The sequence below is a fragment of the Alexandromys fortis genome, unplaced genomic scaffold (assembly GCF_014885135.2).
Source record: "Alexandromys fortis isolate MF-2015 unplaced genomic scaffold, M_Fortis_MF-2015_v1.1 scaffold_131, whole genome shotgun sequence".
Taxonomy (NCBI): domain Eukaryota; kingdom Metazoa; phylum Chordata; class Mammalia; order Rodentia; family Cricetidae; genus Alexandromys; species Alexandromys fortis.
In genome coordinates, this window is record NW_026068023.1 from 782,218 (window position 1) to 809,254 (window position 27,037).

A 27,037-nucleotide genomic window follows, 5' to 3' on the forward strand; every position below is an offset into this window, starting at 1 on the left:
GGGAGGCGGGGAGGAGGCGGAAATCTTTTTTTTTTCAATAAAAAAATTATATTTTAAAAAAAAGACACAGGGAAAGATAGAGATTGACTAAAGAAAAAAAAACCTCTCAACTCAATAAACTGGTGAACATGAGACTAATTTAAACATATATCATAGCAGCAATAATGGCAATAAAAGTTAAAGAATAAACATTTCAAATACAACTTGAGCACATTATTGACACACACATTTTAAACATGAATGAAAAACAGGAAGGGACAATAAGGGCCTCAAAAGTTTAGAAAAGGCTAAACGAAACCTTAGTTGATTCCCATTCCTTATGCAGATAGTAAAATACCAACTGACTTAAGGTCTTAAGAAGCAAGGACACAGCTAGTAATCCAGCAGAAGAACATATGGGAGTCGATAATTAAAGTTGACTGTCCACCGATGGGATCTGTAATCAACATGGAAATAATCTTTGGGTACCTTCTGTGGGAAATTGTGTAGATGTACGCCAACCCCTTAAAGCAGGGCAGTGCCATTCCATGGTCTGGGGTCTTGTACTGAACAAAATGGAAAAAGCAAGGCTAGGTACAAGCTTTCAACTCTCTTCTCCCCAGCTAGGACCACAATGTGACCAGCTGTCCCAAGCTCTGGTTGCTATGACTTCCCAGAACTGTGAGACAAAATAAACTCTTTTTTAAATCTATTTTTAAGTTATTTTATCACAGCCAAAAGAAAAGTAACTAATACAGTGAGTAAGGAAAACTGAAACAACAAGTTGTTGGTAAGGTTCCAACAGAAGGAAGATTGGGCAGGGCAGTCAGGGGACACACAGAACAGGAAGGACAAATGAGAACCCCAAGTTAGACACAGAGCAATTCCTGTTGTACAATTCTAATTACCTGAAATAATAAAAGCAGGTGTGTCTTAACCATATGCATGAGGCTCCATATTTAGGCAGCAACATTAAAGACAATGAAGAAATGCCCACAGGCGTAGGGAGAGGCATCCTGTGAGGGAAGCAGAGACACTACTGATTTGGAAGGGACCCGAGCAGCTTTGCACAATCGTGAGAGTGTTCTACTGCTTGGCTAACCTTGAGGAGCTTTTATTTTGTGTTGACTTGTTTAGCTATGCCCCGTTTCATATGTAGTTTTATTTTATTCTATTCCACAAAAAAACAATAAAAGAATAAGACAGATGTAATTGTCTGACTATGCAATAATCTTCAGAAACATAGTTAAATATGATCTAACACAGAATAACAGGCAAAATATGCTATTCTTTGTGTTTTTAAAGCTCACATACTCCTATCCTATCATGATTATATCATACAGTCATTTTTTAAGGACACATAATACATTTAATCTGACTAACTGACTTGGAGCAGAGACTAGAACTGTGGTATATATGGCTAAAAAAATTAATTTGCATCTTAATGCTTTTATTGTGAAGATACTTTTGAAATTGTATTTTAACAATACAAACAATTTTTACTCATTTATAAATTAACGATGAAAACAAAATAGTATTACCAATAGATGGAATCATTGTTTTCAAACAAGCAACCTCATTTCAATTGCTATTTTTAGCATTTTCTAACGAGATTTTTTTAGCCAGATAAGAAACGTTGATTCCCTTTCATTGTAGCTTCTCTCTAGACTGATGGCTGAAGGGTTTGCATCTCTATTACAATGGAGGGCTATTCATAACAGGAAGCAGATTTAGGTGAACGAAATGGCTGAAATCAAGAGTCAACTGTAGATAGGGAAACTAAACATTAAGCTCTTAGTAATGCAGACAGTAGATTTCATCAGAATCCAGTAATAGAATTGAACTGCGCTCTGAGAGCAGTAAGAGCAAAACATGTGCGGTCTTCAGGAATTCAGCAGTCCCGGGATGATAGCATCCACAAGGTGTGAAGAAGGAGCTCATGGAAGGCTTCTGGGATAGCAACACAGATTAGACACGTGCCTTTAATTGTTTCCTCATCTCCTTAATTCAATAAACACTTGGCAAAGATATTTATTTAAAAGACACAGAGCAGCTAAGCAAAAGAGGCAAAGAAAAAAAATAGTGGACAAAATTTGGGGGTTCATAACATAAGGAACTTAGTAGGCCAAAGGAAATTAATATTTATACAGTACTAGAAAACTGTGAGAGTCAACCCGTTTGTATGAGGGTGTCCAGAAGACTTAGGAACTGCTTTTGGAACTGGCTAGGGGGAAGGGATGTGAGGGGACAATTAAGACAAAACAGCCCTCTCTGAAGACAGTTTCTTATAGTCATCCAATACCGGGAATTGGGGCCCATCGCAGTTAATAGGCGCTGTGAGATTGCACCTCCTAGCAATGTCAGAAGCTATGCCCATAAAGTCTCACCAACATGCCTACACATGAGCTGAACAAGGACGACAGCAATGGACAGTGGAAGAGGGGAAGCCCAAGAAGCCGCAACCCTATACAAAGACCTACAGGCAACCAAGGAATGCTGGGGGATAGCACACCAACTGGCTATCCAACACCAACTGGTCAGCCCTGAAAACACACATGCCAGGGTAAAGTTATGCAAATTGAGCAGTTTGTGTTTATGTATTTGGAAGTGTCTACATGCATGTGTGTGTGTATTGTGTGAATGTGTGTATAAAAACAATAAAAAGAGACCATAAATTTGAAAAAAAGCAATGAAGAGTATAAGAGTATATAGAAGAGTTTGAAGGGAGGAAAGAGAATGGGGGGAAAGGTGGGATTAGAGAAATGTACTAAAATACAATAAGATAATTTTAAAATGCTCAAAAAAAAAAAAAAAAGGAAAAAGAAAGGAAGGAAAAGTAGGTGTGATGTCCTTCCCGGTGACATCATCTACAGATGAAAATAAGAAGCAAAGGCCTCATCATCACAGACCTTCCTACGAAGAGCAGGAGAGTGCCCAAGCTGCCCAGAAATTTGCCTGCGGGATCTCTGTGGCCAAGGGAATTGGGGCTGGTGCAAATGGGAGCGGCTGAATCTGTTTTATATTAGGAGAGAAACTGTGGGGAGTTTATCTGTGTGCTCTGACCCCTCTGCTGTGCCAAGAGAGAGAGGGAAAAGCTTCCTCGTCAGCTGACTGAAAGAGGGTGGGATGAACAGATTGCAGAAGTCAAAGATTATTTTTTTAATGGAGTCAAGACAAAACATAGTGGTACACCCCTTTAATCCCAGGTCTGTGGAGGGAGAGGCCTGTGACTCTCTGTGAGTGTGAAGACACTTTGGTCTGCATAGGAAGCTCCAAAGTCCCAGGCCGATCCCTGTGGCCCTGTCTAAAAGGCTCAAGTTCTATTGCAGCTTACAAGAAGAATAATTATGCATTGCTCTCCAGGCTCTTTCGTCCATCCCTCTTTGTTGAGCAATTGCGCCTGCTCTGGGAGATACCTGGAGGCTTGTTCCCTACAGAAATTAAAAACATGCATTTCCAAGTTGATAAGCCAGATACAGTTTAGAGCTGGACTGCAAAGAGGATTGAATAGTTAATGAATGAATCCACTGATGTATAGAGGCCCTTGCACTGCCCTGCCAAAGAGCCTCTGTAACAAACCTAGATGATCAGCATGGTCCTAAGTACAGGCTCTTGCAGCAAGCATTCTATGGGCATCTTAGATTCCCATTCTTAATATTAAGGAGACATACAGTGACTTCCAGGCACCAGGAGAAAAGCTGTCATAAGAAGAGAGAAAATAAAACACAACAGCATCTTCCACAAAAGGCATTCTGATTAAATAAATATGTAGGTAAGAAATCAACAAATACAGTAAACTGCCTGCAATAAAACTGTCTTCTTATTCCCAGAGAGATAAGAAAATGCTGCATCCATAGAAGGGAAGTGAAATGCCATAAAAATTAACAGACCATGTGTTTTGAGATAGGAAACAAGTAGAGGTGAAGTCACTAGAAACAAAAAAGAAAATAGAAGAGGGCTGCTTGACAGTAGAGTAGGAAGATACAGAGGCACAAAACGGGAGAAAAAGAAAACTCTGAGGCCAGCTTTATAAAAGCTGGGGAAAGGGGAGAAAGGGAAGGAAGAACAGAAAGCTGAGAAAAATTACTATACAAAATTTCCAGAACATACCAGGTAAGTGTCTATTACTGCAACACAAAGACAGAAAACCCTTACTGAACAGACACAGTAGATTGAAAAACTTAAGAGTCTCCGTTCTGATCATAAGAGGGGGAAAAAAAACTCTACAGACTCCCAAGAAGAAAAAGATCACTGATCATAACAATTTTCAGCTTCACAACGGCGTGACTTTGGAGCAAAAAGAAAATTCTCTGCAGTGGGGAATTCTACCGGAAGATGACCTCCAACCTAGAATTACGTCCAGCTCAAAACTTATGAGGGCAGAATGACATTTTCAGACTCACACAGCCTCCGAGAAATAACCCATCTGCCCCTTGTTAGGAAGCTGTGAGAGAAAGCGCTCCACCAAATGTCCACCAAAATGAATGTAAAAACAAGAGAGGCGTGGCATGGGAAGGCGGGTTCCTGCAGTTCAGGACTGAATGAACACCAGGATGGATCGCCGACATCCTCAAGTAGGAGCTGGAAGCCAGCCCAGAACCGAGCAGGGTGAGTCTAGACAGACGCACTGCCTGGGAATGGGACCATTTTTCAAAGACCTGAGAGATAGCTCTGGACAGCCCACATAAGAAGCTGGCGATCTTGAAAACGGGTTAAAAATCCCCTGTTCTCTTCTCAAGGAAGCTCTCTGTACAGATTTACAGATGTATCTTCTCTGACTTCTGAGAGAGGGAACACCGCTGGATCGCTGGGAGCTCAGAAACAAGAAACGCAGGACCGTCCTCCAGAGCTGTGCTTAGTACTTCCTTTGTAGGCATTTTTTGTTTGTTTGTTTGTTTTGTTTTGTTTCTTTTTTTTTTCTTTCTTTCAAATTCAACATTGACAGTTGGGCTCAAATTCTCTAGAACTCCACTCAGGGCCTCTTTTCAATACTCTGGCTTTTTATAAACTCCCCGGACCCAGACATCTAACCCGAGACACAACTAACTTCATCTTGCTTTAGAATCCCTCACCTATAAGTGTCAACCAGATTCTCTTCACAGAACTGAATTTTAAAATTCGTTTTTTAAAATATATTGTTTTTTGAATTTACATATAGAGACCCACCTTATCATGAAAATGCCAAGAAACCATGAAAAAACTCAAGGAAATATCCTAAATTCTAGACTAGCATCTAGAGGAGCCTATCAATGTCCAGGGAGAAGATGGGATTCAGACAGAATCAGCTGTCAGACTGCCTATCAGCTTGTTGGAAAGACAGGCCTAAGAAGAAATAATGACAGGGACAAACTCAGGAAGATTCTGAACTCTAGATCATAATCTTTGTGGAGGACTCTGAAGTTGTCTACTGTCTTTGGGATTGCATACTTACATTTTACATTTAACTCCATCTGTAAATAATACAGGGGGGAGAATAAAACCCACTCATGCAGCTGTGCAAACTGGAACTCCCTGTATGACTTGTCAACAACCAAATTCTTCTTGTAGAAAAGATTGGTAAGAAGTAAAGTGTGTAAACTATGAAGACTTTGATGAATCAGAAATTGGCAGTTAGAAAACTGGAACAAAAATATGTTGTCTTTCAGCTGTGATGCTCGTGTAACTGACCAGTTTACAATTAGATATGCAGTTCACTGACATAGATAAGGTTCACAATATACTATACAATAGAATGCTTAAGCCCCGGCCATGCTTGTCTGCTCCCTGAGGATGAGTGAGAGATAACTGTTCAGAACACACTTTCCAAGACGGTACTGTAGAATTTGCTAATACAAGTGCTTTAATGGTGATTAATTCTATCAATGTTGAAGGGCCTGCTAACAACCATAAGAGATGCTCAAAATATGTTTTCACCTGTGAGTGAACAAACACATCTGTTCCTGTGTGGAAATAGAATAGAAGCTCATGACTCTGGGAGTACTTAGATTAGCATATTTCAATATTTTCCTCTAGGGATCTTCTCCTTTGAGAACACCTCATACCTTTGAGATCAGCAAGCTGGTAGACACAGACTTTCTATGACTAGATTTTGTAATTTTTAATAGCCACTTACTGGATGTGTGTGCTACTTGGCTTCTTCTAATAAAAGGATGGTCAGTGCAGCCCATATATTAGGGAAATATCAGACGAGAGTGTGGTGCTAAAGGAGGAAGGCTGAACATGTGACAAGAGACAGGGAAAATAGGTCTCACGAATCAGTGGAAGTCCAAAGAAGTTTCGATGAGACCTGTGATGTAATGTAATCTCACTCCAGATTCCTAGGCATTTTTATGACATTTTTATGTCTGGTCAAAGACGGCAATAGTTCAGGCTATAAAACATATTTGTAACAGCCTTCATACATGCTGATAGGCACCCTACTGAGTCCCTCTGTGAGTCCTTAGCTAACAGACCTCCAGCTGCCAGATCTCTCTGCTAGGGAAGTGTGTTTACATGAAAGAGAATGTGAGTGGGCACATTCCTGCTCTGCAAACCCTGAGCCTGCCTAGAGGTTTGTGCTATGAAACCACCCTCATCCTCAGAAACATATAAGACCCATGTGGGTCCTGAGTCCTCTCCTCAGAGCTCCTCCCCATTGCCTAGATCTGGTATTGGAATCTAAACTCTCCTCAGACCCCTCTGTCATGCTGCTGTCTGTTCATCTTCCTGTCCATGGCTTTAATAACTCTTCTAATACATTACTTAGACCCCACAAGGCATCTCAGAGCCCTCTTGAATGCTTGCCATCACTGGAGGTTTTTAAGTGGAACATTGTTTACAAGTAGCCACCAATGAGTTACTATGGAGGGATCATATCCTATAGCTAAAGGTACATGTTAATACTCCTAGCCATGCTCAGTGACTGTTCGCAGCAGTCATGGGAAAGTGCAGTAAGGCCGTGGATCCAGAGGGTTAAAAGCTGGCCCTGCCAGGCACTGATACTGCCCTAGCAGAGGGTCTGAGTATTACCAAGGCTGCCATGAGACAAGCTGTGGCATGAGGTAGGCTGAGACACTCCACTTAGAAGAGAAACTGTGAGTCTTCTTACAGTCTCTAAAGATCCATCTCTCTCGCTCTCTCTCTCTCTCTCTCTCTCTCTCTCTCTCTCTCTCTCTCTCTCCTCTTCCCCCCCCCCCCCCCTCTCACACACACACACATACACACACACATGAAAGAGAACCTGATTGTTCTGGTTAACTATAAAATGTAATCTGGAGTTGGAGAGATGACCCAGTGGTCAAGAGTACTTGTTGCTCTTGCAGAAGACCTGAGTTCAGTTCCCGGTACCCACCTCTAACTCCAGCTCCAGGGCATCTGAAGGTGCATAAGGTGCACACAGGTGCTGGAGGCCTTTCCACAGATGGGAAAAGGACCCAGGATGGCTGTGTGGAGTTCGTGCTAATAAAGGTTTGTGATCACCGGTGGTCATCCAAGCACGTAGCCCTGAGTAGTTTGAACCGTTTTATACAGTTTCAATGATTTGCGTGAACAGGACAATTTTTACTTCCTACGTTTCTACGTCTTACATTTCTTTTTTTAAAAAAATGGTTACAATAATTATTAGCTTGTGTCCTGTCTCTTTCCCCTCCCGCCTCCCAATCTTCCCACGCGTAACCATTACCCTTTTGACCTACATCTCTAACGTCAGAAGCATAAGCAGTCTTGCAAGCTACAAAGGGAATTTTCTGACTAGGCACACCCACAGGCAGAACAGTGTGTCCACTTGGCAGCACAAGTCGTTACAGCATCATGTAGGGTGGGAAAAAGTTTTGTGTCTTGTGGTTAATATTTTTATCTATAACTTTTAGTTGAGTCTGGGGTCTCATAGTTGACACTGTATATTCCTTGTCCTTGTGTCTAACTCTCTTAATGTCTTGGGTATTGGCACAGCTACTAGAAATTAAGGAACAGTGGGTTTCTGTGAGTCTGCTTCACTTTCTGTTCCCACTGATTCTGGATACCAACTAGTAAATAGCATTTCTTTAAAGTTCTTATGGTTCATATCATTCTTCCCAGAACAGCTATGCAAATGTGTAATATTAAACTTCATGACTGTGGCTTGCTCAGGCCAGCAGTAGGGCTAGCATGGGGAAAGCAAGGAAGATGCACAACACCCACGCTCCCAGGGTCATGCCCAGAATCATGCAGTGAACCATCCAAGTGGATCAGAGAATCATGAAACGAACCATCCAAGTGGGTCAGGGACTCCAGGAGTTTTGCCACAGGGAAAGACGCTCATGCTAATCTCAGCCCTTGTTTCTTGAAGAAGCCACAAGGCTCCCACCATACAGGCACACACACATGCCAATGCATGGGCACATACATATACATACAATTAAAAATTAAAAAATCAGTTCAGACATCCTCTCCTCTGTTGCTTAGGGTCTCAGCTGGGTTCATTCCTGTGGGTTCTTGGGCATTTTTCTAGAGCCAGGTTTCTTGCTAACTCCATAACGGCTCCCTCAATCAAGATATCTCTTTCCTTGCTCTCATACCTGTCCTTCCTCCATCTCGACCATCCCATTCCCTCAAGTTCTCCTCCTCCCACCTTTTCCCCTCCTTCCACCCTCCACCCCCGTGCTCCCAAATTTTTGTCTGATTCCCATTTCCAGGTGGGTCTATATGTGTTTTTCTTTGGGTTCACCTTATTTTACCCTGTAGTCAGACTGATAATTATCTCAAATATCACCATAGAACCTTCTTGCAACAACAGATGGGGAACAGAGGCAATGACCCACATTGGAGCACTGGACTGAGCTCCCAAGATCCAGTTGAAGAGTGGAGGGAGTGAGAGTATGAGCAAGGAGTTCAAGACCATGAAGGGGTTCTTCCACTGAGATAGTGTGCTTGAGCTAATGGGAGCTCACCAACTCCAACTGGACTGGGAGTGAACGAGCATGGGAACAACCTAGCCCCCTTGAAGGGGGTTGACAGCTGGGGCAGACTGAGGGGCCACTGATAATGACACTGGGATGTGTCTCTACTTGCATATACCGGCTTCATGGGATCCTATTCTCTTTGGATATAAACCTTGCTCAACCTAGACGTAGTAGGGAGGGCCTTGGACTTTCCACAGGGCAGGGTGCATGGCACTCCCTTAGGGTTTGAGGGGTGGAGGGAGAGGGAGGGGACTGGGACGAGGGGAGGGAGCGGGAGTTTGGATTGGTATTTTTTTAGTAATAAAAAGGGGGGGGGAAATTTAAAAAATCATGATAATGTGCTGGTTATAAAATAGCCACATTTGATTGACTCTATTCTCGGTAAAATAGTTGAACAGGCCATTTTCAAGGAGCATAACATGCCACTCACTTTTTAAAAATCAAATGATGCTAGAGTTGAGTGAAAATTTAAAAAAAAAAAAAACTGCTTTACTGGCTGACACTATCGTTTATTGAGGCTCACTTCCCAAGGCACTGTGAGTAAGAAATAAGAAGGAATCTGGAATTAAGAAACCCAGAAGAGGGAAAGTACTGATAAAAGAAGCCTAGTGTCTTAAATTGGGAAGGAAAGGGTTTATTTGGCTTATACTTTTATACCACTGCTTTTTATTGAAGGAAGTCAGGATAGGAACTCAAACAGGGCAATACCCAGGATGCAGAAGCTGATGCAGAGGTCATGGAGGTGTGCTGCTTACTGCCTTGCTCCTCATGGCTTGCTCAATCTGCTTTTTTTTTTTCTCTCTCTCTTTATTTTTCCCTTTTTCAAGACAGGGTTTCACTGTTGCTTTGGAGTCAGTCTTAGGACTAGCACTTGTAGACCAGGCTGGCCTCGAAGTCACAGAGAACTCACCTAACTCTGCCTCCCTAGTGCTGGGATTAAAAGCATGCACCACCACCACCAGGCTTCAACCTGTTTTCCTATAGAATCCAGGATCACCATCCCAGAGATCACACCACCCACAATGTGCTGAGCCTTTTCCCATTGATCACTAAATAAGAAAATGCCCTACAACCAGATCTTATGGAGGTGTTTTTGTTGTTGTTGTTGTTGTTGAGGCTCCCTCCTCTCTGATGACTCTACTTGTATCAAGCCGAAATAAAGCTAGCCAGTACACGTATGGTACCACAGGCAGTCAGTCAGTGGCCAGATAACTTTAAAACCTTTACGCATGGCACTTTGTGTCTGCGACCAAGAGCTGTTTTCTCCAGAGAAGATAAGGAAATATCTACAAGATGGAAAAGGTGAACCAAGAGGACCAGTGCTGACGAGGATGAAAAGGAGTCTAGATTCCGGGGGCATTGAGACAGATGACAGTTCAAGCTGACCTGAGGCCACTGGAGGAGGAAGGATCGGCACAGTTTACTTATTTCTTAAAATGTATGCATTTACACATGCAGAGTATGTGTGGGTGGGCAATAGGTGGTGGCAGGAATAAAATGTTGCTATTGTTCTGCAAATAATAGGATTATGGCGTGATTTTGTCTGCTTCCTCATTTTTCTTGCCTCCTTGATTTTTCTTGTTTGCGATTTCTGATTTTCTCCATTAAGCACAAATTGGCATAATATAAAGGAAAAGATATTGTAGGGAGGAGAGAAATAATATAGGTAATTGCTTGTTTCCAGGAATTCGAGTAAAATTAGCTAAGTAAAGTGTTTGTTTTCAACACGGCTTCCAACGTAATTGGCCAATTAAGAAGGATTTTCTGGAATGGGTCAGTCCTTCCTACAACCCTTGGACCTGTTTTATGGTTAATTTATCTTGGTGGGCATGTTTAGGAGGCTTTAGACAAAGTGGAAGGTTCAGCTAGGATCTTTTCCGTGGTCATGATAAGGCCATCTAGATCCTCCCTCCAATGCCCTTTGACCAGGCTCATTTCTTCTTTATCATGAGGGTGAAGGAAAAATGTTGTCTGACAAAGGCTGCATTCAAGATTGGTCATGATACAACTTTTTAATTGTTACTATGTGTGTACATGTACATATGTGTAAGTGGTCACACACGTGCTGCAGCATGATCATGGAGGGAAGAACTTTCTCTCCTTCTATTATGGGTTCCTGGAATATAGGAATCAAACTAAGGTCATCGCTCTTGAACAGCAATCAATGTTAACGGAACCATCTCTCCAGTCCAAAGTTTCTGATTTCTTCTAGAAGCAATCTTCCGGCATCTTAAGGTATTTCTCTTACAGAATTGTATAGGCAAACATCATAACGTGCACGAAATAACAAAGTGCCTATCCAATGGCTGGGATATCAAGATATCCCCTCCCCACTGAATTCACTCTTTCTCTTGTCAACCTAATTTCTAAAGTGTATAGATGCAGCGAAATTCACCAATAACTGACATGCAGACCCCTACTAAAAGGCAACCAAGAACAGGCCTATTCATTAAACTAATATCTCACTAAATGAATGAAACAGACAATCTGTTTGCAGTCTGCATCAGATTCTTGTGGAATTGATGGGTTTGATCCTTATAGTAGACCACTAGAAGTATATGGTCTACAACCAGCTACTGTCTTCCTATAAAGAAGGGACCCACACCCATCCAGGTACATAGTATGGGAACAGGAAACAGGACTGGATTCAAGTTCCACTCACCCACAAGCTCAGTGGACTGAGCATGGTTTTCATCCCAAAGCAGTTGTTCAAAAAAATTGTGGCTTGTGTGTTTTGAAAACCCTGCCTTAGTCAAAGGAGCAAAGTTTGCCACTAGACATTGCTTCAGCCGTCAGTTTGCACTAACTTCATATCTCTGCAGTCAGATTTATTGAAGGCTTAGTAGACCAAAGTTTCCTAGCTTTTAGATTTCCTAGACGTAGTAAACTTTAAAAAAAAAAAAGTTTGTGGGAATTGGCAAAAGGTTTTAAATTTTAGATGAAAAACAATATAAGATTTAAACTATATAAATTACTAAGCACAGTAAGTCCAAAAGAAATCATGTTTTTCCTTCCAGGAAGTAAAAAGTATGTATACACTCACATGCTAACTTTGACCAAACTGAATAGGTCCTGGGGCATGGGTGGCCTGACTGAGCTGTGAGTGCTGGCCTCCGCAGGCCCCTCTCTGGCTCTCTCTGCAGGTACACTGGCTCAGTGTAGAGTCTCCCGTCCACCCAGCTGCTTCTCCTGCTTTCCTTATCCTGGCTGATGTCTGCCGTTCCTCGGGTGTCTGACTAGAGAGTTAGGGAAGCATTCAGAACTATTTCCATAAATCATATGAAAACAAAGTATAGCTGGTCAAGTGTCAGCAGGTGCAACACTTACCATGTCTGCTACTGTGAACTTCAAGAGAAGGACATTTTCACCTGCATCGTTTTGCCTCCAAGGCACCTGACGCAGCTCAGGGCTATTTAGTATGTAAGTATCTGTAGAATAATGTTAACCAACATTCCCAGGACAATGTCTGTTGGGGGTTTCAAAGCAGAAGAAAGATCGCACAAATTATTTCTGCCCTGGTCCACTTCCCACATCCTTAGGTACATCACAAATACTATGTTGGCTTCCTTTCTTTGTTTACTCTTTCATCTCTTTTGTCCTTATTGTTTTATCCTTTTATTTGAAGCAGTTCAGAGTTGCTCCAAACCCTTTCCCCCAAAAGATGTGCTGTGTAAATAAATAAATACGAGCCTAATAATGTAATAGCTCACCTGTTCCGGAAATAAAATGCTGACATTTCAAATGCACCTTGTTGTAAAGGTTAGATGATTAAACGTATTCCTTTTCTGCTGCCTCAGATTATTCAAATAAACATCAACCCATTGCAAACCACACAAACAGATCGGGCTTCTGAGAGCAGGTAGCTCTGAGGAACACACAGATATTTGAAATCAGGAGAAAGGAAAACACAGGTACAGCATTCCCATTTGAAAACAAACAACTTTAAAAAAGCCACCAGATCTATTTATGCATATTACCTGCCCTTTCAAAATACCAAGAAATTCAGCTGCCAACCACGTTGTTTTTCACAAATGTTGGCAAAGCACGTGATTGTTGCATCCTGAATCCATGCAGATCTGCTGTTAACCTTCTCAAAGCTTCGGGCTGGTTCTCTCAAGCTTTCTAATAACACTTAAAACTAGACCAAATCTCAATTAAGCTTCAAATTCCACATTATTTTCTAACAAAGAATACTTAACCCAAAACACACAGAGACTGATAATCTCTATTTGCCTTAATTCCTCCTCTAAGACATATCGCCTGTAGTATCTGATATTGCTTTGTTATCTAGAGGAAAGCTGAAAGGGGAAATTTCCCACCATACGATAAATCATCTGAATTTTGTCTAATAGCTCACCTGTCCAAACATGCCAGAATCCCACAAGCAGATATGAAACCTCTCAGCATCCTAGCCAGCACCACCCTCTCCCTCTCACATGCATGTTAAACCAAGTGCAGCAGGAGCTAAGAGAAGTCCAGGCTGGGCACCCTCCTCTGCACCTACAGTAGAGAGAACCAACTGAAGGGTCCAGTGGCAAAGGAGAGGTAAATAGCTCCAAGAGAAATTAATACTAGTGCTTTGGCACGTGCTTAAGCATTCTGTGTAGCAGGGGATCTTCTCTGTTATCATCTTTGAGTATTTTCCAGTTGCCAATGCCCTTGTCTCCAAAGGCACAGAGCACACTCAATCAGTATGCACAGTGCTTTCATGAAACAGACAGTATTCAGTGCTGAGCTGGAGGCTTTTCTGAGGGCAGGGAACACACCCCTGGCCCACACTTGATGAGCTACCTTGAATTTAATCTGAATCCACAGGGCAAGAGCTTCTGAGAAAAAGGCTTAATGCGAGCACAAAAGCACCGTTTTTAACCCATCTGCAAAAATAAAGGCACTTGCTCTTCTGAAGAGCCAAGAGAAAGCTTTGGCACCGAGCCTGGCATCTCGCTTGGTAGGCACAACAGCTCTTGTATTCAGATGAGTTGAGAAAAATAATTCCAATTTGAACATCATTCTTATTAGATAGCGAGGGTACCTTGTCAGCCTTATTAGATAGCGGACAGCGAGGGTACCTTATCAGACTTATTGGATAGCGAGAATACCTTGTCAGCCTTATTGGATAGCAAGGGTACCTTGTAAGTCTTAGCAGATAGTGAAGGTACCTGAGCATTGCTGCCAGGTCAGGAGCAAGGGTTGTAGAGTCAGAGCTGGCTGTGACTTTCAGCTTCAAAACTCACTAGAAGACTGACATACCATAATCCGTGATCTCTTACATGTGCAGTGATATGCATATTTACAGGGGTGACAGTTACCAGTACTGTTTTAAGCCTTATGATTCTTACACTGTCCACCTGCTGCCATGTGTCTCTACCATTATGGACTCAGTCTCTGGAACTATAAACCAAAATATATTCTATAAGTTCCTTTTGGGCATGGTGTTCTATCACTGCAACAGAAACAAAAACAAAAACACCCTAAGGTATAAGGTACAGCAAGATCCGAAACAGGAGAAGCCAGCCTTGCTCTTTGACAACCTGCTCTACTGCTCCACGAGGAATGAATCCACTCACACCGGACATAGCCAGCTCCATAAAAGCGACATAACCCAATCACCTTCCATTGCCGATCACCTCTGAAGGTTCCTTCACCTTTCAAGGCCCCCGCACTGGGGGGCAGGGGATCAAACTTCCAGTATGTGTAAAATGTCAAGGAGGGAAGCCTCAAGACATGGGATTGAAGGCCCTTTTGTTTCTCAGAGGACAACATAGGACCACGGATGTGCATTAGTCCAGGTAGCAAGCGTAGCATCATGGGAGCACAGAATTCAGTTGGAGGTGATTGATGGCTACTTCTGGCCTCTTCCACTTCTTTCCTCCTTTAATTCTTTCCTCTGCATTGGATATTTTAAAGGCATAATTGCTAGTACTGGTGACATTGCCAACTTGTTAGTGTTATGGCACAAAGACAAAACCCAACCTGTGCTCACCCAGAGAAATCCATCAGAAGCAAGGCATACACTGCACCAAAGTGTGTCCAGACTTCAGCCTGGGACAATGACACTCAGAAGAGTGAGTCTTGTTAAACAACCACCTTCTCTCCCTGTCTCAGAAATAATTGAGTTATGTAATGCAAATTAAGTGGGGGATGAAGAAAACCCAGCATAACCACCCGAGGAGCCATGATGAGAAGGGAATCCCTACGTACTCAGCCTCAACCCACACCAATAGATGAAAACAGTTGATAAAAGGCTCAGAGCTTAATTTCAATGTGCAGTCAGGCTTGACTCTGCACTAAGTCAGTTGTTTTTCCTAACCACTCTGTGTTTCTTCTGTACCCTACATATGAAGGCAGACTACACTCAGGTGGTGTGAGCACATGGGACCCCACATGTACATGTACATGGCGGCCAACTCGTGTGCATGGCTTTAACCTACCTGTCCACTTCTTTCCTTGGCCACTTTGTAGCAACCAGTTCTGGGAAAGACTCCAGCCCACTGACCACAACCAGAGACACTCTGCCCGAGGGCAAGCCTTGACCGAGAGAGGTCAGAGGCAGGGAGAGAGAAAATCACAGCAGTTCCCTCAATTCTCCCCCAAGACATTTTCTACATCCCAGAATCAGGGAGAATGTTCTGTCCAGGAAAATGCTGGGAAGGAATGGGAGAGTGCCTCCTGTCCCTCCTCCTGGCAAATGGTCCTCAAATACACTGTCTCAGCAAACCTACCCTGGGTTGCACACAGTCATCGGTGGCGACTTTACCCTTAGTGCTGCTCTGTTTAGCTGCTTCTGCTATTCCTGGCTTTACTCCCACTAAATTGCAAGGTCCTATTTGCATCTCCACAAGACTACACATGCTAGCCTTTTTCCAGAAAAGGAGATGTATGATTCAACTCCGAGAATTCCTGGCTTCATATCATTATCTTAGCCTTTGGATTTCTAGTCTTGCATCAGACTTCATTTATAGTTGCCACCTGGGCATTTGCACTACTGAGAACTCTGCACTCAACTGGCCAAAGGCACAGTGCCACCTTTCTGCCATAAAATTTAGCCTCTGTGCGCCTTCTTTCTAACTTTCGGTAAGAATATTATCTTCCTTATCCCTGGGATGCAAGAAACAACCTACAAGAGACAGTTTGCTTTGTCTCATAGTTTCAGGGAATTTTGTCTCATTGGCTGTGTTTCAGAGCATCATGGTGTTAGGAGGGTGTGACAGGTGAGCTTTCCCATAACAAGCATGACCAGAGAAAAAAGGAGGTGACATGAGGAAGCCAGGACAAGGTTTTGTTTGGATCCTGGTGACCTACTTCCTCCAAGTAGGCTCTGCCTCCTCCCTTTCACAGCTTCCTATTCTGTCACTGTGGGATTAATCCATCAATGGACCAATCCGTTCACTGTGTCAGAGCCTTCATGAACTGACTATCTGGGACAGTCTCACAGAAGCCCCCAGAGGTACACTTCACTAATAATCCCATGGACATCCCTTATACTATGTATCAATGTTAAACATCATAGCAAGGCTCTTTTTCTCTTCAATTTTTTTTTGATTTTTCGAGACAGGGTTTCTCTGTAGCTTTTGGTTCCTGTCCTGGAACTAGCTCTTGTAGACCAGGCTGGCCTCGAACTCACAGAGATCCGCCTGCCTCTGCCTCCTGAGTGCTGGGATTAAAGGCGTGCGCCACCACCGCCCGGCTCTCTTCAATTTTAAAATTCCAAACCTTCCATCGACTGTTCATTCCTCTGGATGTTCTGTTGCTGTTGCCTTCACCATCAAATAACTGTTTAAACTGTTGGAAACTGATACTCCTAAATTCCATTGATGTATCTCGCCGAATTAGCAGATTTTTCTCTATCACCTCTATAAGCACACTGTAAACTCTGATTTCCTTGTAGCAGAGGCATCACTAAGAAGGATGAACTTTTAAGAGTGAGTCATGAAGATATGAGGAAGTAATGCAGAGAAATGGTATAAACCCAGCAGGCTAGGCTTGGCTAAAATCTAGACTTTGACTAATAATAATCCAGGAAACTCTGAAAGCTGAATTGCACCACAGTCTTGCTTTGTCCTGCAGTAAGAGAATGCTTGCGCCTCTAAATATCAGTTCTTGGCTAAGGGTAACCCCTGGTCACACGGCATAGCTTCCCAGGCATCCCAGAACAAAGGACATCATAAGTCATTAGTAGCAAGAACCCACAGAGTTCGGGTCCACCAGGCAGATTTGTGTAGAACATGGCAGGGACTACTGCTCTTGCTGACGCCTGCTTGGTGATATTACAGCAGTAACAGGGTCAGGCTAGGAGACAGCCACAACCATGGGTGAACTTTGTTTTCTTTATTTTATGTTTTTCATAAGAGAGTGAATAAAATTATCTGGTCATTATCAATAATGAGAAGCTGCTACAGGCCTAGATGGGCAACCAAGGAAGTTGGTAGAAACAGATAGGGCCTTCTTTGTGAAAGCGCGGAGGAGGGACAGAGGAAAGACAGTCTCTACTAGGACACCTCAGCAAGCAGAAGCGGGGAGAAATTGTCTGGCTGTGCCTCCCATTGGCTGATGCCTCCTATTCCTATAGAGGTCATAGAGAGAGGGAGCCGGGAAAATGTGCCTCTTTGTGATTGACAGCAGCATAAAGGAGAGCAGAAAGAACAAGTGCCAATCGGTGGCACTAATACCACTCCTCTGTTACATGCGGGTGCTTCTGCTCACACCAAGCCAATTGTGTGCTCACCCAGCAACTGGGTGACATCCATTTTTTTTTTCTGCCGTTCTCTAGAATTAACCAGTTTGGGGACATCTATATCTCTATAGATTAAAGTAGAAGTAATCACATTTATGTCACGTCCCACATATTGCAATCAAATTCTATGTACCATGTGTTGTTTCTCTGGCTCAGATCCTAGCTTCCAAACTGTGCAAAAGACCAATCTTGAAAACTCCGCTCCTGCTGATGCCCATTCCCAGCCCCAAATTAGAACGAGCAAAGAAATTAGAAAGAGTTAGAGCTTTTGAAAGTGGCATCAAGGATAGAGGAGATAGAGGAAGGACATGGTGACATCAGCCAGTTGACACAGCCAACAGCCTATAGGGTCAGGCCAGGAAAGAGCAACAACCATAGGATGCCTCGTTCTTTTTGTAATTTTGGCACAAGCTGACTTCACAGGGTACTTCCTTCACTTGGATTCCTACCGTCTCCCGCACATATCTAAGTAAGTTATACTTAATGTCTGATGTTACTTGACGTTTCCACAATCCTAACCATCACTTTCAACATTTCACCAGGCACTGAATAGCCTAACTGTGATGTGGGAGTGTCATATATCAATCTGTTGATTTCATTGGTTAAGCAATAAAGAAACTGCTTGGCTGGTCCTGATAGGTTAAAACATAGGTGGGAGGAGTAAACAGAAGAGGATGCTGGGAGGAAATGAACTCAGACCCGACAGCTCTGCTCTCTGGAGCAGAGACGCCATGCTCAGCTCTCCCGGGTAGACGCGATAGCTCTGCGCTCTGAGGCAGACAGTTTGTGTGTTGTTATTTCAGGCATAAGCTAGCAGGCGGCTGGGGTGCTGGGGACGCAGCCCCGCCGCTCGTATTTCAACATAACTGAGCATGGGTCACAGGTCCACGTTTAGCGGACACATGTACATATGTCTTTAATTATTATTTTTCACACTAGAACAGTACTTGGATTACCCAAGAGACAGTTGAGACAAAGACCACCCCAAGGGATGTAAGTAAGTGATTAGAGGCTTGCTAGAAAAGGGAGAAAAGACAAAGGCTTCCAGGTGTTGCTTTCTGTCAGTTGTGAATTACACAGCTGGGGTGGGGGGAGGGGAGAAACAACAATGGATTTGCTATGAGTGGAATAATTTCTCAAGTCTACAAGTACCATGCAAAGACATTAGCCCATTTCTACTTGGTAAAGCAAAGAAAAGCTATTGAATTCTGCCAGCATTCTTGACTCGGTATCGTTTTAAAATAACTTGAAAAAGTCTGTAAGTTATAACCATCTTCCAAACCTCTAGTGCATGTTGGTGACAAGCAAAAGCTTATGCAGTAAATAGTATTTTTTCCATAGGTGTGTTAGCACACAGTTACTGTAACTTTATTTGGGCTGGCAGTGATGGCTGAATACTCCTGCTAAATGTCGCATTTAAAAAGTTTCAGTTCTCAAGGAATTTATACTCTTGAGAAAATGACATAGAGTGAAATGTAATATCAAGTACTTACATCTTCCCTACACCCTCATTCTAAATGGCCTCTCAAGCTGTCAAATCAATCTTGAGATGCACCATAAGGGCATCCAGTTCTATATTTGCTGAGATGAGGAATCAAATCCACAATCATAACAAACAAGCAAATTCATCCTTGCTGCCAATACGCACGGAGGATGCAGTTCATTTTCAGTGATTAACAACTTTTGAGAACCAGAATCCAGATCATTATACTAGAAAAATTTCCCTTGAAAATCCAAATGAATTACTCTGACTTGCCAAGAATTTTTTAAAAATCAACAATTAAGCCAGCTGATTTTTCTAGTAAGAACAATACATCATTAATGTCAACAGAGTATGATTGATGAAAATAACACAAGCCCGTTAACAGTCTTTTGATGAATTTTGCATTTTAAGGTATTTTATCCCTGAAGGCAATTTATAAACTGTGTAACTGCTTTTCTTCAGTGTAAGGTCTATTTTTCTTATAAATATCAAAACCCTGGATAAAATATTTCCTTCCAGCTTAGCTAGACTTTCTCTGGGAAAATACACTTTCTTGGGCTGAGGTAGATGCTCTTGGGTGAGAAGGCACATTTAGGGAGCTGCGAAGAAGGGAAAGTGAGACAGTGCTAAATTTTTGAGAAGTGAAACAATGCCCAAAGGGTACAGCTCTCAACCTCAGAGTCCATAATGGCCAACGCTGGAAATTTGAATCAGCAAAATAAGTCACAATGTTGGGTTTTCTGACACAAGTCCATGGTGCAACTAATTGTTTCTCTTACTAAATAATTCCAGAGAATACCTCTGCACCCAAATTCCTTATGACAAGTGAAGTTCAGCGTCCATCTTCTTGAATCTAGACTGGACTTGGTGCCTCCTAATGACCAGAGCACTCAAGGGAGGACATCATCATTTCAGTGGGAAAGTCTGACAACTACTTTGCACAAACAAGCAGGTTAACACTATCCATGACAAGTCATGATGCAATCTTGCACCACGCTACCCATGATGCTAAGTGTACCACATCTGTAGTACCACATTCACGATGGTCAGTATATCACACCTGTAGGTAATACGCAACAAACTCACAGCCTCATTCTAACCTCAAGAAAACGATAAATCAGAGCTACAATTTACTTAACCCCCCACTCTGTCAAAATCATGGAAAACAAAGCAAAACTAAGAATGGACAGCTCAGAGAAAACTGGAGAGACAGATCTGCTAAGTCTGTTGAGGTGTTCTGATTGGGTCTTATGGGAAAAACTGAAGACATTCAGATAAAATTGATAGCATCCATAACAGTACTATTGCTAATTTCTTAAATTTCTAATTTCTTAAATTTAAATTAGCTAATTTCTTAAATTTTTAGAATGCAACTTGAGTATTAGATGCTAAGCATTGAGGGACCTGGGTAAAAGTAAATAAAATTGTATTGTGTTCTTGTACTTATACTTAGTGTCAGATTTGAAACTATTTAAAAGCTCTGAATTAAAATTTTAAAAATAAATCAAATATAAATACAGATTATGGTGATAGATGCTGAAGGCAGCAAGTGGTTCACCGGTCACTTATTCTACAGTCTGACAATGGACCTTCTTCCTATGGATGTCCAAAGTAACCAAGTTATGTCTTCCAAGGAAGGTCGAAGAAAGGTTAGTATTAGAGAGATTTGTAAGTGTGATTTGCCACCTTGGATGCAAATCTCATGAGCCTCTTTAGATTGCTTTGTCTTAACTGTTTTATTAACTTCCTGGCAATTGTGAGATGCTTGTTCGTCATTTTAACTGAATGCCAGGCCATTTTCTCTGAACGTCACTTCAGAACTAAGCCAGCTAACCATACACCTGCAGAGCCTGGCTCTCCCTCATATTTCTGGAGTAAAATGAAACACTTTACTGCAGGGCCTGGGCCGGCTGTGGCATCCTGAACTGTCATCAAAGGGACTAGATGATGAAGTTTGGTTATATAGGATGGTTTTCCTCTGTGTACTAAATCTATGTATATATGTGTAAATGGGTGTGTGCGCACACATTAGTTGGTGTGAATTTGGGCATGCCTGTGGCAGTCAAAGGAGAACATTGGACATCTGTCTTTGCTGCTCAGGTAGGGGCTCTCTGCTATTTTTCTACTTTGTATTTCAGGCTAACCAGCCTACCAGCTCCTGGACATTCTCCTCTCTCTCTCTCTCTCTCTGGTCTCCCATTAGACTATAAGAATTATCTCTACTAGAATTGTCTCTGGTTTTCTTTTACACAAGTTCTGGGTCTAAGAACAACATAGCATGCTGGCACAGCAAGTACTTTTATTCATTGACCAATCTTCCCACCAAGTGTGTGTTAAATCTTTACGGGAAGGAAACAATAGATCTGGCAGATGAATGCCATCTCCGCCTTTCATCCCTCATTCTCATGGAGAACTCTGAGACACACCCCTTTATTCTCCTCTCCAAGACACAGCTATAGAAGTGCCCATCATGCTGAGCCAATGGACCTGTCTGCCACCAAAGTTCTCAATCTCCTTTCCATTGCTCATGAAGCAGCCAAAACGGAAACCCGTTTCTCACAGAGCCACCCACCCGCCTCACCTCCATCTCCTCGCTGCATCAGGTTGTTACCTTCAACGTGAAAGATCAATATTTTAATCCTTGCCCCGGGTTCCGTTTTGAGAAAACACAGGCTTATAATTGACTAGCTTAGAAGTGAAAATGAACCATCTGGATATGCGCAGAAAAACTAACAATTTGCAAAAACAATTAACTTGACCTCGTTATAGAAATAAAACACATTTTTAATGTGATTTTAATGTTAAGTCTTCGAAAATTTCAACAAAGTCCCATATCAGGAATGAGTAGAAATGCTATAGGTCAAGGATATAGAATCAGACACGAGTCCTAGTTGCACAGCAAACACAACAACCCTTTGGAGTAATCAAGAACAAAAGGCTGGGGCCAAGGTGTTCTGTGGCAGTATAGTACTTGTCTAACACAGGGAGACCCTAAATTCTACCTCAAGAATCTGGTAGAAACTGGAAGAACAGGGAGACCCATGGTGCACATAAAAGTCAGGCACACATATACACAAATAAGGTTTTTGATCCTACTGCACGTATTGGCTTTGTGGGAGCCTAGGCAGTTTGGATGCTCACCTTACTAGACCTGGATGGAGGTGGGTGGTCCTTGGACTTCCCACAGGGCAGGGAACCCTGATAGCACTTTGGGCTGACGAGGGAGGGGGACTTGATTGGGGGAGGGAAATGGGAGGCGGCGGTGGGGAAGAGACAGAAATCTTTAATAAACAAATAAATAAAAAATTTAAAAAAATAAGATAAAATAAAACAAAAATCACCAACAAGTCTGTGGGCAGAGTCAAGGGAAAGCAGCAGGAACGGAGCTCCACACCCACAGGCAGAGACAGGAAGGAGCCAGCTAGGCCAATTTAGGCTGAAAGAGGGATTTACCAAATTCACAAGTCATGGAAGGTTACAGGGTGGGGGCTCTAGGAACTTTCACCAATATCCAGCCTCAATAGGCTTGTGATTTGTTGACTAGTCTTGGAAGTCCTTCCTAGTACATGATAGTGAGTTAACTCAGATTCTGCAATATTTAAGCCCATATATGAAGATAGGAACTTTGTGAGCAGGGAGAAGATAAGGTTGAGGGAAGATCATCCTGGACTGGGCCCTAAATCCCAGTGAGAGGCAGAGAAGGACACACAGACGCACAGTAAGAACGGTCAAGAGAGAAGACGGAGGCTGGAACTAGAATCACACTGCCACAACCAAAAAAAGCTCATGCCACACCAGAACCAGGAAGCAGCCAGCACAGATTCCCCTCTGGAGTGTGTGGCCCCTGAACCCAAGATTTCAGACATCAGGGCTTCAGAACTGTAAAAACAGTGTTTTCATAATTCTAAGCCATCACATATGTGGGGCCCCTAGGAACCTAATCCAGTAACTGAATTTAAAGAGAAATATTTGTTTGTTTTATTTTTTTCTCGCTTTTTAAAGTCTGGGATAACCGAACACAAGAGGGATCATAAACCGTGGAGCCGACTCTACAGTTGACGTAGCGCTATACCTCAACTGTGGGAAATCAGACAAAGTCCCGAAAAGTCACCTCAGAAGCACAAAAACCCAATGAAATGGTCTAAGCACATGAATGTGATTTTTAGTTCACACAAAAAAATTCAGCCAAGTTATCTAGCAAAAACCACACACTATTTAATATTCTTCCCAGCAAACAATACAGGCTAAGAAGATGGAACTATAACACAGTAGTTAGCCCTCAGTGAGTCACGTCATGTAAGATGACAGCAGTTACAACTATCATTATGAGTTATAAGGTCTCAAATGTAGTACCAAAACCAATTAAGCATGAGGCTGCCACATGTATACTATATTGAATAATTTGACTATTCTGAGTAAAATAAACATCACATTAAATATGTTACAGATAACCAAAGTCTATAGATGGACTAGACATTAGAAATAGTATAATTGGAAAGTAATGGGCAGAATATACACAGGACTATGCAAAAACTAAAGACAAGCCGAACAAAATAGTAAGAGGAGAGAGGATTGAAGGGCCAAGGAAAGAGTCATTTCAGTGGCAGTCAGTATACAACTTGTAAAGCCCAGAAGACAGATGTTATGATTTTTAAAAACCGCTACAAGATCCCCAGAAGCAGTAGGCAGGAGAAATGTTGTAGGTCCCCAAATAGTGGTAGTGGGCCATGTGGTGGCAGTCAGCGGGTCCTGGGAGCAGACAGTCCCAGGCAGAGACGGCTGCAGGTCCCCGAGCAGTGGCTGGTCCCAGGCAGGGAGACACATGGCGAGCGGGCTGGTCCCAGCTAGCCTGGCGGTGTGAGCAGGCAGCGGATAGGAGGCACAAGGACAGACACATTGTACAGAATAGAACTGGGGAGAAGGAGAAGAGGGCAGAGAGAGAGAAAAGCGGTGAGCGGAGAAGTGGGGAGAGAGGCAGAAGCGAAGCTGCCTCTCTGAGAGGAAGATGGAAAAGAGAATGAGCTCAGACCAGAAGCTGAAGATCAGCCTGCCTCAGTGGATGGGGGAGGGAGTGGGCGTGGCTTGTATGAATAATCATAACAGCAACCCTTTGGAAATCATTCTTGAAACAGAGGAAGTGTTGAGCTGGTCTGCTGAATTCAAATCACTGGCATCCATGAGGTTACTCCCGAGGACACAAATGGTGCAGCCCGAAGTAAAAAAGCTGCCAAATGAAGCAAATGAAGCGGGAATAAAATAGATATAGTCCTTAAAGTCAGAACAAATCCTTCTGCCCAAAATAATTTTACAGGAAGTCCACCTTCAGGTGAAAGTCAGTCTAGCAAACTCATCGCGAGGACATACAGTAATGAGACATTTGATCATCAGATAAAAGAAGGGAGAAACAAGGGGAATAATCTTTGGTTTCCACACAGAAGATAGTGGTATTTGCTGATTCATTGACTATTATCCCATGCTGTTTTCATGAAGGGAGCAAGCACAAGTTAGAAAATGCAGGAACTGTTTGCGAATTAAGTTCATTGCATCTTTTGCTTTTATTGCCCCAGGTGGACAATGAGGTCTAAAAGAAAGAAAAAGAAAAGGAAAGAGAAAAGAAAAAGGGAAGGAAAGAAGAAGGAAAGAGAGGAAGGAAGAAAATCAGTTTCTGCCTTTGAAAATACTGTGTGACAAGAAAATACAGAGGACTTTACTGTGACTTAAACTGAGGACACAGAACAGAACATTGAAAAGCATTGGAATTCAAAGGCAAGACAAACGGACGGCAGAGAAGAGCTTCTCACTTCCCTCAAAAACAGCAAATGGCGTTTGGTTGTCAGAACCCAGGACTCCTCAGTAGTAACCTGAACAAATCAAAGTAAACTTGGCAAGGGAAGAAGTAGGAAGATACGTCAGATAGTTAATGAAGTGTCTGCTGCTGCCACCCTTCTATCAGTAAAACAGCAGGAGGGAGGCTCAATTCAGAACGGGAAATAGTTACGGGTTTCTAGTTACCCTAGGGTGACATCTGCGGATCAGCTGTCAGATAAATAATTAACCGTATTCAAACTGGAAAGCAGAGTGAGTTGAGAAAACTTCCTCCTTCGATTTCAAATTACCATATAGGGTCAGATTACTAGACCATCATATCAATATTCATTTCCCAACTACAAAAATCAGCTAAATTCGGGAAGTGTATCATCTTGTATGAGACAATAATGAGCAACCAGGCAAAAACCAAAGCTCAGCCAGTTAGGTGTCTTATTTCCTCAATGCATTTTACAGAGTAGGCAGATAAGAACCAGAAGTAAGTTTCATGCCAAGGACTTTCGTTTGAGGTTTGATGCTTAGTTTTTGCAACACTAAAGCAGAAGTGTAACACCCAGGACCTGTTCAGTGGTCTGAGCACACAGTTTCTAGGAAATGAAAAGATTCAGTTTCACTTTATCAGAGTACAGCAACATACATCAAGATTATCTACTGCTATTTTTCCTATTATCCAAGGTCCCAAACAATAAAGTGATAATAAGTATTAATCCTAATTTTAAAATTATTTCTCTACACATTAAAAATAAAATCAATTTAGTGACTTTTTCTTGAGGTAGCAAAAATGTACAAAAAAAATGATTTTGTAAAAATCACCCAATGATTCTACAAAAATCTCATTTCCATATTCTTCCCCATCTCCTCCAAACATCACAGGGGTGAAATGTGCCACTTTAGGGTAACTAACAAGTTCAGTATTGTAACTAGGTAAGTACAGATTGCACCTACTGAAATCAAACGTCCTCAAACACTTCAAACAAGCATTATCCAGCTCCGCCATCTGTGTCTTGTCAGAACATTAAGACTTCTCGTTTTTCTTAATTTCTTCTATTTAAAATACATCAGCAGCATCCACCAGCCAACTTTTTATTATTTGTTTTGTGTATGTATGCTATATATGTATATATATATGTACATATATATTTATACATATTTATACTCAATTGATTTAAAAGATCAATCACACTTTTCCCTAACATAAAAGTAATAATATGTCAAGTAAAAACACTACACATTTGATTCAATCACGTCCAACTCTAAGATCTAGATATAAACATTATAGAAAAAAAAACTTACCTTCGTTAGAACTCCATACCATCTAGCCAAATGCTAGGCAATCCATGGGATAAACACTGAATGCAGAACTGGCAAGAAGGAGTGAAGAATGGAACGTGTTACTCGGAGGAAAGTAGAAAGCCAAGAGTTCTTTTCTTAGAACCCCTCCCTAACTTTGACTCCAAAGTTCATACACCCATGCTGACTTCGCAATGAGTAAAGGGCACAGCTATGTAAATAAGCAGAAGATTGCACCCTGCGCTGTGAGCCAGCAGGACAGCAGAATAACAGCATCAGAATGACGAAACTTCCTGAGGCAGCCTGCTTGTCATCTTCATGCCCACTGCAAAACCGACTAGCTTACTGCAGAGTAGTAAAGAAATGTGCTTGCCACTTGACAGTTCTATGGAAAGGAACCACAGTCCACAGCAAATCATTCACACCTATCATCTTTATTGCTGTCCTGGTTGCTACATAAGCTTAGCAAACAGAATCAAAGCAAAGCCTTATCTACAAAAATAAATAAATAAATAAATAGATAGATAGGTTAAATAAATAAATAAATAAATAATCTCTCCACTCGATGTGGAGGACTTAGCACTGTTTCCTTTACACAATGGTTCTCAAGCTTCCTAATGCTGCAAACCTTTAATACAGTTCCTCATGTTGTAGCGACCCCCAACCATAAGCTTATTTCGTTGCTATTTTTGTAATTGCAATTTTGCTGTTGTTATGAATCGTAATCTGATATGCTACGACCAAAGGGATCACAACCCTTACACGTTGAGAACCATTGCTCTACGCAATAGTATCAGTGATGGTTAT

General features: G+C 42.1%; 1 protein-coding gene across 4 annotated transcripts in view; it reads right to left on the reverse strand.

Moving 5' to 3' along the window:
- Positions 1-26,412, reverse strand: part of Hhla2 (HHLA2 member of B7 family) — an 85,523-nt gene extending 59,111 nt beyond the window's left edge. For 3 of the 4 annotated variants that reach the window (XM_050163444.1, XM_050163447.1, XM_050163443.1), the window contains exon 1: positions 26,234-26,412. The gene's annotated coding sequence lies outside the window, so the exon portion shown is untranslated. Of the gene's footprint in view, positions 1-349; positions 437-26,233 lie in introns of all 4 variants that reach the window. The other variant, XM_050163445.1, reaches the window with a different exon arrangement.
- Between the last annotated feature and the right edge of the window lie 625 nt (positions 26,413-27,037).